Source organism: Hylobates moloch, unplaced genomic scaffold, assembly GCF_009828535.3.
Source record: "Hylobates moloch isolate HMO894 unplaced genomic scaffold, HMol_V3 SCAFFOLD_19, whole genome shotgun sequence".
Taxonomy (NCBI): Eukaryota; Metazoa; Chordata; class Mammalia; order Primates; family Hylobatidae; genus Hylobates; species Hylobates moloch.
Window position 1 is genome coordinate 76,910,469 of NW_026652294.1, and position 19,175 is coordinate 76,929,643.

The following is a 19,175-nucleotide window of genomic DNA, read 5'->3' on the forward strand; positions in this document are numbered from 1 at the left end:
ATGGGGGGCTCCCAGGGAAAACAGAGGGAGGAGAGTCTAAATCAGATGAGAATCCCCTCTACACTGAGCACTCTCCATCTAGACCTCAGCGATTTTAGAAATCACTGTGTTTTCCTTCACTAAACAGAATAATTCCTTTCCTTCAACCCCGATGAACTCTTTTTTTGGTTTCATTAAAGGAATCCATTCCAAGACTGAGGGATTCCACAACTTACCTGATATTTTAGTCAAACGAATAACAGAAAAGACCAGCTTCCTGAACACAGACAGCAGCTCTTGCGTCATGGAACAGTGAGCCCAGAAAAGAGAATGATACGATTGATAAACCACAGGATCAAAAACTTCCCCAAAGTTCCAGTTCCCTGTGGTTTGGAAACTAAATGAAACACCTTCCTCCAACACTGTGGAATCAGAAAGAACCCTGGAGCCAGCTCCCAAGAAATAGAAATGACAGAACTTTATGGTCTGCCCCTTTCCTTTGTACGGGTCTCTACAGTGGGGGACCAAAAGCCTTGTTAATGCCTGACTTTCAGAAGTGAGAGGCTTATCTGAAAGTGTCAGGACAGGGAAGAAGCTAGTGGTAGCCCCCTGGGCTTTCAGGGGAGCCGCTTTCCCAATTTTCTTTGGGAGATCCTACTCAAGTAAAATATAACATCTTTATCAATTATCCAGACTGTGTTTTTAAAGTATCTGTGACTCAGTTATTTAGTTGAAAAGCTTTGATATCCACAACACAGGGAATTTTCTATATTGTCAATCCATACTTCATTGTTTTGTTTGGTTCTGGCAACCTCACTGGGATGGGACTTTGACACCCTGGAGAGTGTTCGAAAGACTAGAAACCATGATGTACGTGGTATATTGCAATATGTTGAGTGTTTTCCTCAGTGAATAATAATTGCATTCTTTCCTCATTCAAGTTTAGACACAATTGAGAAATACAAACAGAGGAGTAAAAACTATTATTTTTATTGCTGGCAATACTGGATTCATGGATATGACCTAGACCTGCAGCATCTATATTTTGGGAGCTATACTTGCAAGGATGGAACCTACAGGAGAGACATTGACCCAGCCCCTCTGAAGGACCATCTGTGGTCTGCCTTGTATCTGTTTAACATCAAGAGCAACGACAGAGAAGTTTCTCTAACCATGCCTCTAGAAGGCAGCACCAGGCCCTGGCCAGGTATCACCACATGGAACCAGAAATAGAAATGAACACATACATCTCTGTAGCAGGTTAGCCAAAAAGATGGCTGATCAAGGGCTCAGCCTCACATATTCAGGACTTTATTAATACACCTAGTTAGATAAGGTGCTCCTCAGCCTTTGAGAAGAATCACAAGGAAAACATTCCTTCTCAATATCTCTGGAAGGTGAAAATTCCTATTTTGGGCCAGGACAGAAACATGGCAGAGGGAGAAAATGATATTCCTAATAGAATGTGTTTATTTGGGGAAAGAGAAGACTTAGAAGTCATGAGATTTATATTTAAGTATCTGAAGGCCTGTCATAGAAAACAGGGCAGTATCTTCGGTAATGGGTACACCAAAATCTCACAAATCACCACTAAAGAACTAACTCATGTAACCAAACACCACCTGTTCCCCAAAAACCTGTGGAACTAAAAAAATTAAAATAAATAAACTAAAAAAAAGAGGGCAGAGTGGATCTGTGGCAGTCCGTTTCACATTGCTGTAAAGGAATATTTGGGGCTGGTAATCTATACAGAATACAGGTTTATTCAGCTTACAGTTATGCAGGTTTTAGAAGAAGCATAGTGCTGGCATTTGCTTCTGGTTAGGACCTCGGGAAGCTTTCACTTACGGCTAAAGGTGAAGGAGGATCAGGCATGTCTCATGGTGAGAGAAGAAGAAGAGAGAGGAAGATTTGGGGCTCTTCAACAACCAGATAGTGCATGAACTCATACAGTGAGAACTCAGTCATTACCACAAGCACAGCACCAAGCCATTCACGAGGGATCTGTCCCCATGACCGAAATACCTCTCACTAGGCCCACCTCTAACATTTCAACATGAGATTTGGAGAGGACAAAATATCCAAACCATATCATTCTTCCCCTGGCCCCCTAAATTTCATGTTCTCACACTGCAAAATACAATCATCCCTTCCCAATAGTCTCCAAAAGTCTAAATTTATTCCAGCATTACTCAAAAGTCCAAAGTCTCACCTGAGACTCAAGGCAATTTCCTTTCACTTACGAACCTGTAAGATCCAAAACAAGTTACGTACTTCTAAGATACAATGGTGGTACAGGCATTGGGTACAGGGAGAAATTGGCCAAAAGAAGGGGGCAACAGGCTCAAAACACAATTGTAAAATCCAGCAGGGCAGACATTAAATCTTAAAGCTCCAACATAATCGTTGACTCCACGTCCCACATGCTGGGCAAACTATTGTGATGGGTGGGCTCTCAAAACCCTGGGCAGCTCCATGGCTGTGGCTTTTCAGGGTGCAGCCTTTGCGGCTGCTCTCACAGTGTGGAGTTGAGTCCCTGTGGCTTTTCCAAGATTAGAGTGCAAGATGTCAGTGGCTCTACTATTTTGGGGTTTGTGGGGTGGCAGCCCTTTCCCACAGCTCAATTAGGCAGTGCTCTGGTGGGTACTCTGTGTTGAAGCTCCAACCCCACATTTCTTCTTGGCACTGCCCTAGTATATTTTCTCTATAGGGGCTTCACACCTGCAGCAGGCTTCTCCTTGGGCACGCAGGCTTTCCTATACATCCTCTGAAATCTAGGCGGAAGTGACCAAGCTTCTTTCACTCTTGCATTTGCAAACTTAGCACCATGTGGAATCTGTGAAGGCTTATAGTTTGCACCCTCTGAAGAGGCAGTCTGAGCTATATCTGGGGCCCTTTGAACTAAAGCTAAGGCTAGAGAAGGGGGAATATGAGAAGCAGTATCCTGAGGCTGAGCAGAGCAGTGGGGCTTTGGCCCTGGCCCTCAAAATCATTCTTTCCTCCTAGGCCTCTGGGCTTGTGATGGGGCCATTCAGATCTCTCAAGTGTCTTCAAGACCCTTTTTTCATTGTTTTGATTATTAGCACTTGGCTCCCTTTGCATCATGCAAATCTCTCCAGCATGCAGTTGCTCCCCAGGCAACTTAAATTCTTCTCCTGAAAATCCTTTTTCCTTTTGTACCACAATGCTAGGCTGCAAATTTTCATGCTCTGCTTCCCTTTTAAGTTCCAACTTTAAGTCATTTTTTTGCCCCTAATCTGATCATAAGCTGTTAGAATTAGCTATACCTGAACACTTTGCTGCTTGGAAATTTCCTCCAGATACCCCAAGTTATCCTAAGGTATTCCTCCAGATATCCTAAGTTGTCACTCTTAAGTTCAACCTTCCACAAAGCTCTAAGACATGGATACAATGCAACCACATTCTTTGCTTAGGTGTAACAAGGGTGACCTTTACTCTAATTCCCAATAACTTTCTCATCTCCACTGAAGACCTCATCAGCCTGGTCTTCACTGTCCATATTTTTATCAGCATTTTGGTCACAATCACTTAACCAGTCTCTAGCAAGTTCCAAACTTTCCTTCTCTTTCCCGTCTTCTTCTAAGCCCTCCAAACTCTTCCAATATCTACCTGTTACCCATGCCAAAGCCACTTGTACATTTTCAGGTGTCTTTATAGCAGTGGCCCACTCCTCAATACCAACTTTTTTTTTTTTTTTTTTTTTTTTTAGACAGAGTCTTGCTCTGTCACCAGGCTGGAGTGCAGTGGCGCGATCTCGGCTCACTGCAACCTCTGCTTCCTGGGTTCAAGAGATTCTCCTGCCTCAGCCTCCCAAGTAGCTGGAATTATAGGCACACACCACCACACCCAGCTTACTTCCGTATTTTTAGTAGAGATGGAGTTTCACCATGTTGGGATTTCACCATGTTGGCCAGGATGGTCTCGATCTCTTGACCTTGTGATCTGCCTGCCTCAGCCTCCCAAAGTGCTGGGATTACAGGTGTAAGCCACCACCACGCCCGGCCTCAATACCAACTTTCTGTGGTAGTCTGTTTTGTGTAGCTATAAAGGAATACCTGAAGCTGGATAATTTATAAAGAAAAGAGATTTATTTTGGATTATAGTTTTGCAGGTTGTGTAAGAAGCATGGTGCTGGCATCTGCTTCTGGTCAGAACGTCAGGAAGCTTTTATTCATGGTTGATGGCAAAGGGGAAGCAGGCATGTCACATGGCGAGAGAGGGAGAAGGGAGAGAGGGAAGCAGTTCCAGGCTCTTTTAAACAATCAGATCTCATGTGAACTCACAGAGTGAGAACTCACTCATTACTGCAAGGACAGCACTAAGCCATTCATGAGGAATCTTCCCCCATGGCTCAGACACGGGGCACTGGGCCCCGCCTTCAACATTAGAGGTCACATTTCTACGTGAGATTTGGAGGAGACAAAACATCCTAACCATATCAGGGTCCAATTGCTGAAGTACAAAAGCAAATAAAAAGGAAATATTTTGTTAATTCTCATTATTAATTTTCATTTCTCCCAACAAAAAAAAGGCTACCTTAGTAACTGAAAGTTTGCAAGCAAAGATTAGAGGTATTTGTAGAAGACATCTAAGTATTTGTTTGGAGTCTGGGAAATTTTTCTATGATCTTTGTAAACTCTGAGATTCTTTGATTCTATGAAGATTTAACACAGGTTAATACATATTTGTCTTCTGAGCAGAATAAAGATTGTTCTAAATGCAGACAACCTTTAAACATATATATGATAAAAACATGGGAAAAATAACTGCAGGGTAGCCTAGATAATAGAAAATGGCTTCTCCTATTTTTCTACCAAATTTTTATTTATATAGATAAGCTAGCCAATGAAATAATAAGAACTTTACATCCCTGCCAGTTTTTCTCTAGGTACATGCTCCCAGGCAAGAAAAAGAAGACAGCTAAGAATTCAGGGTGTTACGCAAAATGACTAAGTCCTAAAGATCTACTATAGTGCAGAGTGCCTATAGTTAACAAGTATAGGCACTATAGTGTTATACAGCAACTACATAAAAGTTGCTAAAAGGGTAGATATTATGTTAAGTATTCTTATCACACACACAGATACACAAAAGATCATATATACATACACACACATATACAAAAAGAACTTTGGTAGAAAAGACTCAGAAACTAAAGAAAAAAATCCTGGGGAATATACATTCTGACAATCGGCCTAAATATGAGTGTAAAATATATGTGAACAGTGACATCATTTTCATTTTACTCATCCACTCTGTCCAGAAAAACACCAAAATGGTTCACTCTATTCTTTAACACATCTGCTTTCTCTAATCAAGAGGTTTGGGAATAATTGGTGGAAGCCCATATTCATATTGGGAGACACCAGGAAAAGCCCCTGCTTAAAACTGCTTATCTATCCACTGCCAATAAATTCTTCCCTGAGAACTTACTCTTACCAGAATGAAAATATCACTGGAAGGAAAAAAATTGGAAACTCAAGGGAGTTCTGTTTGCAGGGCTTCTTATAAAATGGCCCTTAAAGATAGCCTTGTAAGGGGATCAAAGACATATATATTGCTATTTTGCTAAAATTAAGCTCTAGTAATGAATTAGGCCATAGAAGCTAAAATCCAGAAGCATTTGCTCAGGGACAAAACATATTCTATTGTCACCCTACTTCCCTTCCTGTTGTGGATATCCAGTTTCTTTATCTTCTAGCATATCTAAGCAATACTTGTCACTTATAAATTCCTCTTCCTTTTCTCTATTTTTGTCTCACATTATATGTTTTTGGCTATGAGCTTACTGAAGCAGGGATCAAGTCTTACGTTTCTATGCTTCTGAGAAGTTGAGTAGCCAAGTGGAAAGATCAAGAACTTTCAAGTTGGACTGAACTTGTTTTGAATCTCACTTAGTCATTTGGAAGCTCAATTTCCTTCTCTGCAAAAGCTTCTGGCAAACCACTGTATCTAGATTTGTGATCCAGTGGTTAGCACAATCCTGGGAGTCCACTAGATTCTTCAGAGGTGTTTGTTGAATGATTGGCAACTCACTTGGGAGTGTCCAGGATTGCCTGAGGTGTTGGGAAAGGGACAAGGAGAAGAAAGTGAAAAGCAGTTATGTGGCAAAGGACATGATGACTCCTGCATTGGCTTTGATTGCCAACTTACTTAATGTGGCCCTGAAGTTCATACTGAGTTGGAATTTTTGAGTCTTATTTCCTACCTGGAGACAGCCAAGTAAAACAGCTACTATGTGCTTATACATGGGAAGGAAGCTTTCTTGTCTTCTCCAGTGAGCTAGCTTCTGTTCAATAGGTTAACAGCTTCAAATGTCTTTTTCCTGTCTGTACAATAAATGGTTGGCTGGTATCAGAACTTGAATTGAGCGTAAAAGTCATCCCCCAAAAAACTTGTCAGTCCAGACTTGACTTAAATTATAACATTCTTGATGGCAAATAACTTACTTTGCCCCATGTCTAGCTCAATGCATTTTACTTCAAGTAATAGAAAACAATCAACTCCAAATGGCTTAAACAATGGGGAACCTTTATTGTCTCACGTAAGAATCCGATGATATGGAAGCTTTGGGACTGACAGCTTCAGTAGCTCAACAACATTGTCAAAGACTCAAGTGCTTCCTTCTTTCTCCTTGGCCATTGCCAGCATGTTGGCTTCTCCTCAGGCTGATAGTTTTTTGTTTTTTGTTTTTTTTTTGAGATGAAGTCTCACTCTGTCACCCAGCCTGGAGTGCAATGGCACGATCTCGACTCACTGCAACCTCCGGCTTCCGGGTTCAAACGATTCTCCTGCCTCAGCCTCTTGAGTAGCTGGGATTGCAGGCATGAGCCACCATACCCAGCTTATTTTTATATTTTTAGCAGAGACGGGGTTTCACCATGTTGGCCAGGCTGATCTCAAACTGCTGACCTTGGGTGATCCGCCCACCTTGGCCTCCGAAAGTGCTGAGATTACAGGCGTGAGCCACCATGCCCAGCCAGGCTGATTGTTGTTATAGATTCAGTAAGGCCATGTGTGCTTTTACCAAGTGCTATGCTGACCAAGCACAACTCATGAGCAATCAAAATGCAACTGCTTTGTCTTTCCGACCCCTTGCCCCTTAGAACCTTATTCAATGCAGGTAATTTCTGCCCGTTTCTAGATGAAGCCTCCAAAAGGTTCATAAATTTCTACTCGCTTTTAGTTAATAGACAAGCCTACAATCGCATTAAGCCGCAAACACAATCTGGATTCGATAATATGAATGTCGAGTAGAGGATATTATCCAAAACTCTGAACTTGACTTAACGTAAGATTTTCTCCTCCTGCTGTCCCGCACCTTATGTTAGCTTCAGGCTGGAAGCTCACAGTGAAAAAAGTCAAGAGTGGGCTGGGATGTGGTGGCAGTGGTCCATAGTCGGCCCTGTGGGGAGGGGATTTTATCACTGGCATTGTTTAGAATTGTCAATGCAGAGTGATCATGAAAAAAAGACTGAGACCGATTTTGGTTAGTATTACTGCCGTTCCAAAATTCTCCAAAATGTTGTGGGACACATTTTCCTGCTTCCTTAGTGTGCCGCTCCCGTGGGCCCTCTTATGGTTCACTTCCGGGAGAAGGGCGTGTTGACCACCCCCCCTGCTTGCTAGCCAGGGAGTGGCTCACAGAGGAGTCGTGGGGATAGGAAAGCTCTGACATCTATTTGTCTGTTTGCACATGTGTCTATTACTTTTATTTATTTCTTAGTGTTGTTTAAAACTAACCCAGGGCACTTTTGTGGGCTCACAGGACACTTCCATCTATGGGGCCACTCACCTGCAGTTTCTTTTTTTTTTAATTGTTATACTTTAAGTTCTGGGGTCCATGGGCACAACATGCAGGTTACATAGGTATACATGTGCCATGTTGGTTTGCTGCACCCATCATCATCATTTACATTAGGTATTTCTCTTAGTGCTTTCCCCCAGCCCCCCACCCCGACAGGCCCCGGTGTGTGATGTTCCCCTCACTGTGTCCTTGTGTTCTCATTGCTCAACTCCCACTTATAAGTGAGAACATGCAGTGTTTCGTTTTCTCTTCTTGTGTTACTTTGCTGAGAATGATGGTGTCCCGTTTCATCCATATCCCTGCAAACAGCATGAACTCATCCTTTTTCATGGCTGCATAGTATTCCATGGTGTATATGTGCCACATTTTCTTTATCCTGTCTATCATTGATGGGCATTTGGGTTGGTTCCAAGACTTTGCTATTGTGAACAGTGCTGTAATAGGCATACATATGCATGTGTCTTTATAGTAGAAAGATTTATAATCCTTTGGGTATATACCCAGTAATTGGATTGCTGTTTTCTTAATGTGGGTAGATGTATCTCTTATTTTGGATGGTCCGTCACAACTCCTTCCTTAGCCCCAGCAGTCTAAGGTTCACCTTTAGGGTGTTTCTGTTGGAGTCCCTCTGACCCTCAAGGTGCCCTGTGATGACCCAATGCTCTCTCTCCTCTACATGGCTCATGGCTAGTATTTGAGAATGAGAATCATGTGTCATTCGTTCTGGCAAACTCTGGGAATACAGGCAAGTCTCAAAGTATCAGCTCTGTCCTGGCTGCACTGGACCTGTTAGCCCTTCTCAGATCCTCTAGAGCTGGGGTCCCCAACCCCTGGGCCACAGACTGTCCCTGGCCTGTTGGGAACTGGGCTGCACAGCAGGAGGTGAGCGAAGGGCCAGTGAGCATTACTGCCTGAGCTCCACCTCCTGCCAGATCAGTGGTGGCACTGGATTCTCATAGGAGTGTGAACCCTATTGTGAATTGTGTATGCCAGGGATCTAGGTTGTGTGCTCCTCATGAGAATCTAATACCTGATAATCTGAGGTGGAACAGTTTCATCTCAAAACCAGGCCCTCAAACCATCCTGGTTCGTGATAAAAATTGTCTTCCATGAAAGAGTTCCCTGGTGCTAAAAAGGCTGGGGACCACTGCTCTAGAGGCAAGAGGCAAACGTAACTCTACAACAACTTCTTCCAAATTCAGGGACAGTGCAGGAAGCCCAGCCTCTCCAGGCTTAAGATGCAGCAGTCAATACTCCTCCCTGTTTCCTCTGGAGGAAGGGGGGACTGCAGCATGGTAACAATTCTCTCTAATGAAATACCATCTCCAAAATACTCCTTTCCCTTCACATCTTACCCCTAGAGCTGTGGAGCTGGTTTTTCACTAGGTCCTTTGGAAATGCCACATAAAGGATTTTCAGCTCACCTTTACTGCATACCTGCTCTGTATCCTCCTGGTATCTTGGTCACAGATGAGGCAGGGATAGTCTTATTTTAACATCCAGTTACACAGACATGAGAATATCCAACAGGAGAACAAGAGGCAATTTTCCTTTTGTCTGGAAAATTCTTTCTACTTGTCTAAGAATAATTTCTCTCATGTCCTTTGTGTCAGGACTGGGTCCCAAAATAAATACCTTGCCAGGAGAATGGTAGTAACAGGAGTGCCTTAGACTAGTCAATAGTTATTCTTGAGCCAGAGGTAAGGTTACCTTCTGGAGCACAAGGTCATGGTGGAGAAATGTGATGCATGACCGAATTCGGAGGACAGGTACCCAGTGACATCTGCTAATTGAGCATGCAGTATCTGTCAAATGATAATGACTTTGGAAAGCTCAGAGTCAAGGATGTCTGCCAATAAATTCAATCTACCCTAAAAATCATTAGGCTTTTGGAGGTGAATGACAGGGTTGGAGAAAGTATGGATGAGACTATACAGATGGCTCCAATCAGAATGAAGACAGGCTGGCGGTGAAAGGTGCCTGTGAAATAGGATCTTTGGGGCTGTCAGAATTCTCATGGTTTCCTTCTTGCCTGTGAACAGCCATCAGTGAAGGTCCATCTCACTGTGGGCTTTTCCTCTCTGGGGGATTCTTCCCCTGCTGGAGTTCGGTCAGGCATTAAAGACCTCATTTTGGCCAGCTGGAGTGTGCTTTTTCCTTGATTGCTCTGTGGACAACCCAAGGCGTTTCAGATGAGCTTACTGGACTCTTGCTCTGTTTCATGTGTGGGGAGTGCTTGGGGGAGTGCAGGCTGCTACCCAACATGCCTTGGGCCCTTCTGCCAGGCCCCTTTTCTGTCCTGACCTGTGAGATCTTGCAGTCTGCTTCCCACTGTCAATCAGGCTGAATCGTGTCAAATTATGCAGTGCTACACTCAGCCACAAGAGCCAGGTTGAGACCCACAAATTCATTTACACATGCAACTTAAGCCAAGATATTTTTCTCAGGTCTGCAGTGTTGTTGAAAAGAAATGGGGTGCCAAGGGCCAAACAAGTGGAATTAGAGGTTAAAACTATGCCCTTTTCTACAAACCTTGTAGTTCTAGGCCATTGTGCTCCCCTGTCTCACTCTGAATTCCTTTGTTCCCTAGATAAGTTTCTAAAGTACTCCCACCTCCCTTCCAGGAATGTGGAATATAAAGTTTTATAGGATGATTTGTATTTGTTTTATTTTGAACATAACATACATTATCTCAATATCTTCTTTCCATAGCTTTATCAGTAATTCAGATAAAATACTGATAAATCAGATTATCAGTAATTCTAGACTTTGTTAAGTTCTTTGCCGAATTAATTATAGTTTTATTTTAAGGCACCATTTGGAAGGGCAAGAGATGCATTTCGGACACATAAGGAAGATGTTAAGAAACACTCAACATAGTATACATGTGTGCATGTGTGCCAATATGCGCTTATATCTATAAAATATATGCAGAGATACACAAATATTTCATAATTATAGGTATATGCCATATTAATTCAGGTTGAACAGTAATAGTAGGAAGGTAATGCTTGCTCAGGCGTTGAAAAATTTTCACAGTGAATTCCTTGAGCCTATTTGCTATGAGCCCTGATGATATCACTTTTTACTTGGAAAGGCAGGGGAGGGCTCAGCGGTGGAAGGAGGTAAAAACAGGATTTGATGACTAGAAGAGCTTGCTGCCTACTGATTTACACCGGAATCTTAAAGTACTGAAAGTTGGGGGTCCTTATCTTGGCTGTCCCTCTGCCAAATCCAACATTTTTTTTTTTTTTGGAGGGCAGGTCAGATATAATTCCACCTTTGTAGCACCGCAAAGTGTATTCCTTTGAGGAAATTAATTGTGGAGCTAATTACAGTGCATTCTTAGTTCTGGTTTTCTGCATGGTTGAAGGATCCCGTCCCTAAAGAGTTCTCAGACTCTTGGAGTTTTCACACTTGCTCTAAACACTGTGTAATTTACATGTTCCTGTAGCCAATATTAATGACAGCTAATATTTACCTGGCGCTTATGTGCTTATCTACTGTTCTATGTGATTTTAATCTATTAACTCATAATGTACAAGTCATCATTGTCTCCACTTTACAGCTGAGAGAACAGAGGCATAGAAGCTTAAGTGATTGTCTCAAGATCCCACAGCTGGTAAGACATGGACCCAGAATTCGGGCTCAGGCTGTCTGGTTTGAGGTCCACGTTTACAGCCACTCTGCCGTCCTGTTTTATCTTTGCCTTGTAGGGAATACAGGCAAGGTGTTTCCTAGAAATGGAGACAGTCTTGAGGCTTAATAGGAAGCTATGGAATTAGAGAAAAGACAGCATACAGCGTTCAGCTTACATTCACTGTGTTCCTCCTCTGTGTCCTACCAGTGGCTCAGGTGTAAGTGAGGCATGTGTAGTCTAATCATAGCATTCTGTTAAATAGACATAACCATATCTAACAGAAGAACAGAAACACTCTAAGATTCTGGAGACCCCTTCCTAGTCACCCAGAGGTACCTGGTGAGTTGTACAGAGAGTAGTTATTCTAAAATGGCATTACTGGGTGCTGGGTGTCTTAGTCTGTTCAGGCTGCTATCACAAATTGCTGTAGACTGGAGGTTTTAACAACAGAAATGTACTTCTCATAGTTCTGGGGGCTGGGAAGTCTGAGATGAGCATGCAGGTTCTGGTGAAGTTCCACTTCCTGGTTTGCAGTTGGCTGTCATCTTGCTGTATCCTCCAGATGGTGGAGAGCAGAGAGAGAGGAAGCAAGTTCCCTCATGTCTGTTTGTAAGGGCACTAATCCCATTATGAGGGCTCCATGCTCATGGTCTCATCTAACCCAAATCACCTCCCCAAAACCCCACCTCCAAATTTCATCACATTGGAGGGTAGAGCTTCAACATATGGTTTTGCGGGGAACATGGACATTCAGACTGTAGCATTTGGCTTGAGCTGCTTAGCTAAGCTATGGTTCTTGTTACTGAGGTCTACTCATATGATAAGCACATCTCTATAGTAGCTGTTGTCTGGCTGTACATGCGGAGCGGGTGGAGGAGGAGGATAGTAAGGTAGAGGATTAGTGTAAGAGACATTTAAAAAGAATACAATCAGGAATTAGGGAGGCCTTTCTATTCTGATCCCTTCCTCTGCTCCCAAAGCCTTCCTGTTAGTCAGCCAAACATACTTCCCTATGTCCTCTCAGTGTGCACTGCCCCGCTCCTGAGTACTCACATGCTCCCTCAACTGGTCATCTCTTTCCCTTCCTCTGCATCTGAGGAAATCATCCACAATCTTTAGGACCTACTTAGAATTCCACCTCATGTACATCATCTTTCCTGAGCACTCCCCTTACTAAAACTGTTCACAATGGATGGGCCTCAGCAGAACAGGGTCAAGGTTCACATCTGGGCATTGGTGATGAGGCATAAAGACTTACTGGCAATCCAGAGGGCAGTGTCTAGGTTAGACTATGGGCTACAAGAGTTGTCCTGGAGCTGAGCTTGAAATCTGGTGATGTCGAGTGATACCCATGTTAGGGCCAGAGGGTCAAACAAGCAATGTGAGCAAGACCAGCAGGACACCAGAAGCAACCGCTCGAGTTATGCCCCGGTTATAGGTCTTACCTTGGGGACACCGGATACATAATCTCTCTCCTTCAAATTTCACTAGTATACATGTTTACCATCATTATTCACATGCTATTTGATCATTTATACCTTTGTGCTGCTGGTAAATGTTTTCTTTGTGCATTTTGAGAATACCATATATATATACACACACACATATACACACACACACATATATGAGCAATGTAGATATACGTGTGGAAAATATATATGTATATATAACAATATATACATTCTATATAGTCCTCAAAGACAAATATGTATATATGTAAAATATATATGTGCACACATCTTTCTAGTGCATGTGACTGTGCTATATACATCTGCTGGCCACACCAGAAATATCCATTGGATGAATGAATCACCACAGTCCTGTCTGTTATGGGTTGGATTGTGTCCCTCACAAAAAGGTATATTGGAGTCCTAACCCCCCAGTACCTCAGGATGTGATCTTATTTGTAGATAGGGCATTCAGAGAAGTAATCAAGTTACAATGAGGTTCTCGTGGTGGGCTACAATCCAATAGGACTGGTGTCCTTTTACAAAAAGGAGAAATGTGGACACAGAGACAGACATACCTAGAGGGAAGATGATGTGAAGAGACATAGGGAGAAAATGAACACCTACAAGCCAAAGAGAGAGGTCTGCCTGGGACAGATCTTCCCCTCCCAGTGCTCAGAAAGTAACAATCTTGCCAGGACCTTAATTTTGGGCTTCCTTCAAAGTGTGACACAATACACTTCTGTTGCTTAAGCCATCCAGTTTATGGTACTTTTTAAATGGTAGCCCTGGCAAAGGAATACACGATCTGTTACATACAGAGCACCAGTTCTGCGTGAGGCTCTGCTCTAATCACTTCACAATATTAACTGCTGTAGGCTAATAAAATCTTCATGAGATAGGCACAGTAATATTATTATGTTAGAAGAAGAAACTGAGATGCAGAGAAGTTAAGTAAATGGCCCCAGATGCCTCAGATAGTAAGTGGTAGAGTCAGGGTTTGAAACTAGGCAGTCTGGCTTGAAATACATACTCTGAATTACCATACTACCCCCATAAATGCCCTTTAACTTAAAGATTGCAAACTGGTGGGTTCAGGTCATATTCACTCCATATGTGTTGCAGTTGACCTTGAGGTAGAATGCAACCACATCTGTCACACCACATGCTCTTGTGTGGGGTGACCTTGTCACTCCCCATCGAAAGATTGAGTCAATTTCTCTGCCTCCATGAGACTAGGTGGGCACTGTGACTGCTTTGTCCAGTCGAATAGGATGGCAGTGATACTGTGGCTGATCCAAGCATGGCCCTTAACTGGCTTTGGAGCTTCTACTTTCTATTCCTTGGATGCCAGTTGCCATATAAAATGTGTAACTCCTTGAGACCACCATGCTGTGAGAAGGCCAGGAATGTGGAGAGACCCTGGAGGATGAAACACCATGCAGACAGAGAGACAGGGGGTTGCAATGGGGGTGCCAAGGAGCATAGATATACAGGTGCTGGGTATGTGGGGAAGAATCCAGCTTGGAAGTGGATCCACCAGCCCCAGCTGCCTCAGTTGATGCCAGGTAGATTAGATGTGAATCACTAGGCCAAACTCTTCTCTAATTCCTGAACAAAAAGTCACGAGCAGAATAAAATTTTTTTTAAGCCAGCAGTTTTGGGGTTGTTACTGCATAGATAACTAATACAAATCTTGACAATGTTTTGGAATAATTTAATTTGTTGCTAATAGTTATAAACTGGGAGATGACACACACACACACACACACACACATACACACACAGACACACACACACATATTCCTCTCCACACAAGGATTTTCAGCTTTTCCTGAAGAATGAAAGAGTTGGCTCTTCCTGCTTAGCCACAGTTGCATGAGATGGAGTGGAGCCACCCTTTAGATGAGTCAATGGGGCACGTGCACTCTCTAGAGTTCCCAGAGTTGCCATTGGACCCACTTTCCTTGTTTACATGAACTGCCTGTCCCATCTAGGCATTTGGATTTGTGATGTAGCTTCAGCTCTTTCATTAAAGCCTTCACTCAGTTTGCAACTAGTTAGCAGCGTTCCCAAGTTCGTCCATATAGTCACAGCTGTGCCAGGTGTGGTAGCTTAGGAGCCCTGGCCCTGCTTCCCTTCTTCCATTTCCTCTGCATGCCATGTCCAGATTCTGGAGGGCTGGGGCGGGCAGCCAGGGCATTGCACCTTCTGAAGTTTTTCTTGTTTGCTCGTTCACGACCACAGGAGGGGTGCTTCTCCAAAATTGAAACTTCATACTGTGCCATTCCTTCATCTCATTTCCAGGCCCCCTGCTGCGTGACCGTGTGACACATAGTCATTCTGTGAGAATTGAGAAGGATATTGGCAGTTTGGGAGCTGTTGTTCCTGCTTATGTATGCAAAGAACATAATTGCTAAGTGCATCATCTGCTGTAATTTACACATCCACATATAGCACTGAGCAGGCCATTCTCTTCCTCCACGGGCACCCAGGGTTGAAGTTGCAGACACATTCCAGCCTAGAGAGAAGCTGGCTGTTTTTCAAGGCTTGAGGCAGCCCAATGCAAGATTTGAACAGTGTGATTTCGAAGACCTCCAAAATGGGACTGGCAGAATTTCTTCTTAGATTACATAGAATTTTCATAGGGAAGATGAAGGGGCTGTATCTGCAGCATCTCACTCCTTTAATCGCTCTTTTTAAATGAGTTTCAGGCCCCTTGTAGGAGTTAGTTGTAACACTGGATCTAGGATTTATAGCTTTGTGCGAGAGATGGTATTAAATAAGGGAATTGACCCTGCTCTCAAGGTACAAACCTTGGAGCAGAACAGCCAAATATCTCTTCAGGTGATTTCACTGGGGAGAAAGGACTTCCCAGAGGCAGATTTGTTCACACGTGTCAAGTTTAACCAAATCTTAAAGGGGCATTGCTGTGACTTTCTTCCACTCTGGGGTTTGCACTTGTTTCTAAGGTGTATAGGAAGCTTCGCTGGTGGGTTATGAAGGGCGAAGGGCCTTTTGGCAGGACACTCAGCTGAGGTCCAGCACTCGCCTAACCCACTTTAACAGCACTGCCGAGGCGTCCCTGGTTGTACCTCAGAGTTAAGTTTCTTCCAAAAGCTACGGGTAGGACCAGCACTGCACCCAAAGTTGTGAAGGGTACATAGTAATAGAAGCTATCAGTTCTGCTCTCTACAAGATTATATTTTAAGCTTACATTTTAGAAAAGGAGACAGCACTAATACATATGAAACAATTATTTTAGAGCACCAGGGAAGAGAATGTCAAGAAACTCCCATCCAGGCATTATAATGGACTCTGGGATCAGACTGCCTGGGGCTGAATCCTGGCTCAGCCACTGACAAGCAGCATGGTCTGGGGCATTTTATATAACTCTTCTGTCTCAGTTTCCTCATTTGTAAAATGAATATAATAAGAGTATATCCGTGGCACGGTACAGTGGCTCACATGTGTAATCCCAGCACTTTGAGAGGCTGAGGTGGGCGGATCACCTGAGGTCAGCAGTTCGAGACCAGCCTGGCCAACGTGGCAAAACCCCCCTCTCTACTGAAAATATAAAAATTAGCTCGGACTGGTGGCACATGCCTGTAATCCCAGCTACTTGGGAGGCAAATCTCTTGAACTTGGGAGGCAGAGGTTGCGGTGAGCCGAGATCACACCACTGCACTCCAGCCTGGGCAATAGAGACCCTGTAATTTAAAAAAAAAAAAAAAGTACATTTGTCAGTGTCGCTGTAGAAGTTAAAGGACTTAAATGGGAATGGCTAAAAACAGTGCCTGGCACTTGGTGAGAATGCAATGAAAGTTAGCAGTCAGTATTTTGTCTGTAATTTTGTATCACATGAATGTTCTTTCTAGTCCTTGAAGTTTCCTCACTAGATGTCAGAATAGCACCCCTTGTTACCAGGCCCCGATAGCTACTAAGTTCTTTACCTAGTTGTAAAGGGCAATGGGGTAGGCTTGGCATTTGAACTCGATGGCACTTCAACAACATTCCAGCCATTTTACTTAGGGGCAAAAGGTGAAACCTTTCCATGCCTCAATTTCTTCATCTGGAATGAGGACAACAGTAGCTACCTCAAAGGATTTTTATGAATTGAACTATATCTCCCCCAGAGATAAGTCCTAACCCCCAGTCATTGTGAATACAACCTTACTTGGAAATAGGGTGTTTGTAGATGTAATTAAGCTAAGATGAGGTCGTTAGGGTGGGCCCTAATCCAATATGACCGGTAACCTTATAAGAAGAGGGAAATTTGGACACAGACATATACATAGAGGAGACTATCATGTGAAGACACAGACACAGAGGGAAGGCAACAGGGTGAAGATGAAGGCAGCAATTGGAGTTATCCTGCCACAAGTCAAGGAATGGAATTCCTGCACCCAGCAGAAGCTGGAAGAGGCAAGGAAGGATCCTCTTCTAGGGCCATCAGAGAGAACATGGACCTGGCAACACCTTGATTTTGAACTTCTGGTCTCCAGAACTGTAAGAGACTAAGTTTCTGTTGTTGCTGAGCTACTCAGCTTGTGGTACTTGTCACTACCACCCTAAGAAACTAATACAAAGATTACGTATACAATGCACTCATAACTGTGTGTGCCATAGAGCTGGTGTTCAAAAGCAGTTATTCTGAAGGCTGCAGAGAAGTGACTACTATGCCCTGTATCTGCTATTGGGAGGTAGCTTAATGGGCCAAGGGAGAAGAAGAGAGGACTGAATTCTTTGGGATACACATGAATCCTCTAGATGCAAGTTTTCAATGGACAGCTGATCTATTTATTCAGAGCCTGTGGCGTCTCACATGAGGGAAAGTGAAGCCCATGTGGGCCTTCGACCACTAGAGGGCATTTGAAGGACATCAGATCAGTAGGAACTGACCTCCTGTGGTCAACCACAGGCCACACATTCTGTATGATCCACTGTGCAAAAGTAGGAAATAAATGACTCAAGCAAGGAATTATTGGTTTCTTTTGTCCAGTAGCTAGTCAGCTGGTTGAGTTAGGGATTCTGAGTAGGTAGAGTATAAATATCTCAGGGTGTGTCTTATCTTACTTGGCCATAATGGTACCTATTTCCTCATCTGTGTAGGAATAGGTGGGACAGAGAACTCTAGACATACAGAAATAATCTCAAAACAACCAAAGAGAACAATAAGCAAAAGATTGAAACCCAGTTATATGCTCAATTAATAAAACCAAACAAGGCTATTAAAATAGGAAGCCTGAAAATGGACACCCACCACAGGCACTTTGGAAAGGTTCAAAGTGGAACTCTTAAAGACTAGATCCTTGTCATTCCAAATCTGGTAAGGGATTAGGAACTGAAGGGAAAGGTGAGGTTGGGATTAGAGATTTAATTCTGTCTCTTTATCAGTGATTGACATCTCGCCTACCCTGGACAACTCACTTAATCTGTCTGGGCCATTGTTTCGCAGAGTATAAAACAAGGATAATACCGGTCATCAGATCAATTTTTCAGAGTTCATTCAGGTCCCCTAACGAAAAGTGCATTATAAAACACATATTGTAATTACATCTAAGAGGGCTTTTTACTCTGAAAGAGCCAGAGGGATTTTCTGTCTTTGAAGCTTCAATTACCAAAATTAGAAACTTACGCATTTGTCAGAGGTGTATAAAAATTTATTCACAATAGGAATCATATAAGAGCAGGTTAATGGTGCTCCAGTTCTAAAAGTGGGGCATTACTGACATAAACAAGTTAGCTGGAATCTGGAGACTTAGAGTCTAGTCCTCATTTTTTTACTAATTAACCCTGGGGCCTTGGGCAAGTGATTTCACCTCCCTGTGCCTTTGCCAAAAAAACGAGGTAGGTGGCCTAGGAAATTATTTTCCAAACTTCAATCATTCCCTTCCTGGTTTTTGCCATATCTAAGAACCACGTATACTATTTTTATCATAACATTTATATTTACATATTTATTTAAGTTAATAAATCATTTACATGGCGATGAATATTTCCTACGACAGCCTGCTCCTAAAAAACCTAAACAATAGCATTCATAACATTTCAGGTTTTCATTAAAGGAAAATAAAAAGGGAAAAATATAATTATTAGGAAAGATATAATTATCAGAAAAAAGTACTCATTACTTATACGCCACCTAAAAGTCATCTCAAGTACCATGATTAGCACGTGTACCAATTTGGGGGAAAAATGGCCTAGAGTATCGTGAAGAGTTATTCCAAAGCTATAAGCCTATGAAAGAAATTCAAGTAGGTATGAAAGAAACAGAAGA

The 19,175-nt window shown here is 42.8% G+C and overlaps 1 long non-coding RNA gene across 1 annotated transcript in view; it reads left to right on the forward strand.

The window, feature by feature from the left end:
- LOC131381939 (uncharacterized) overlaps positions 1-326 on the forward strand; it is a 33,577-nt gene extending 33,251 nt beyond the window's left edge. The window contains exon 3 of the long non-coding RNA XR_009211015.1: positions 180-326. This is a non-coding gene — a long non-coding RNA (uncharacterized LOC131381939). The remainder of the gene's footprint in view (positions 1-179) is intronic.
- The last annotated feature ends 18,849 nt before the right edge of the window (positions 327-19,175 follow it).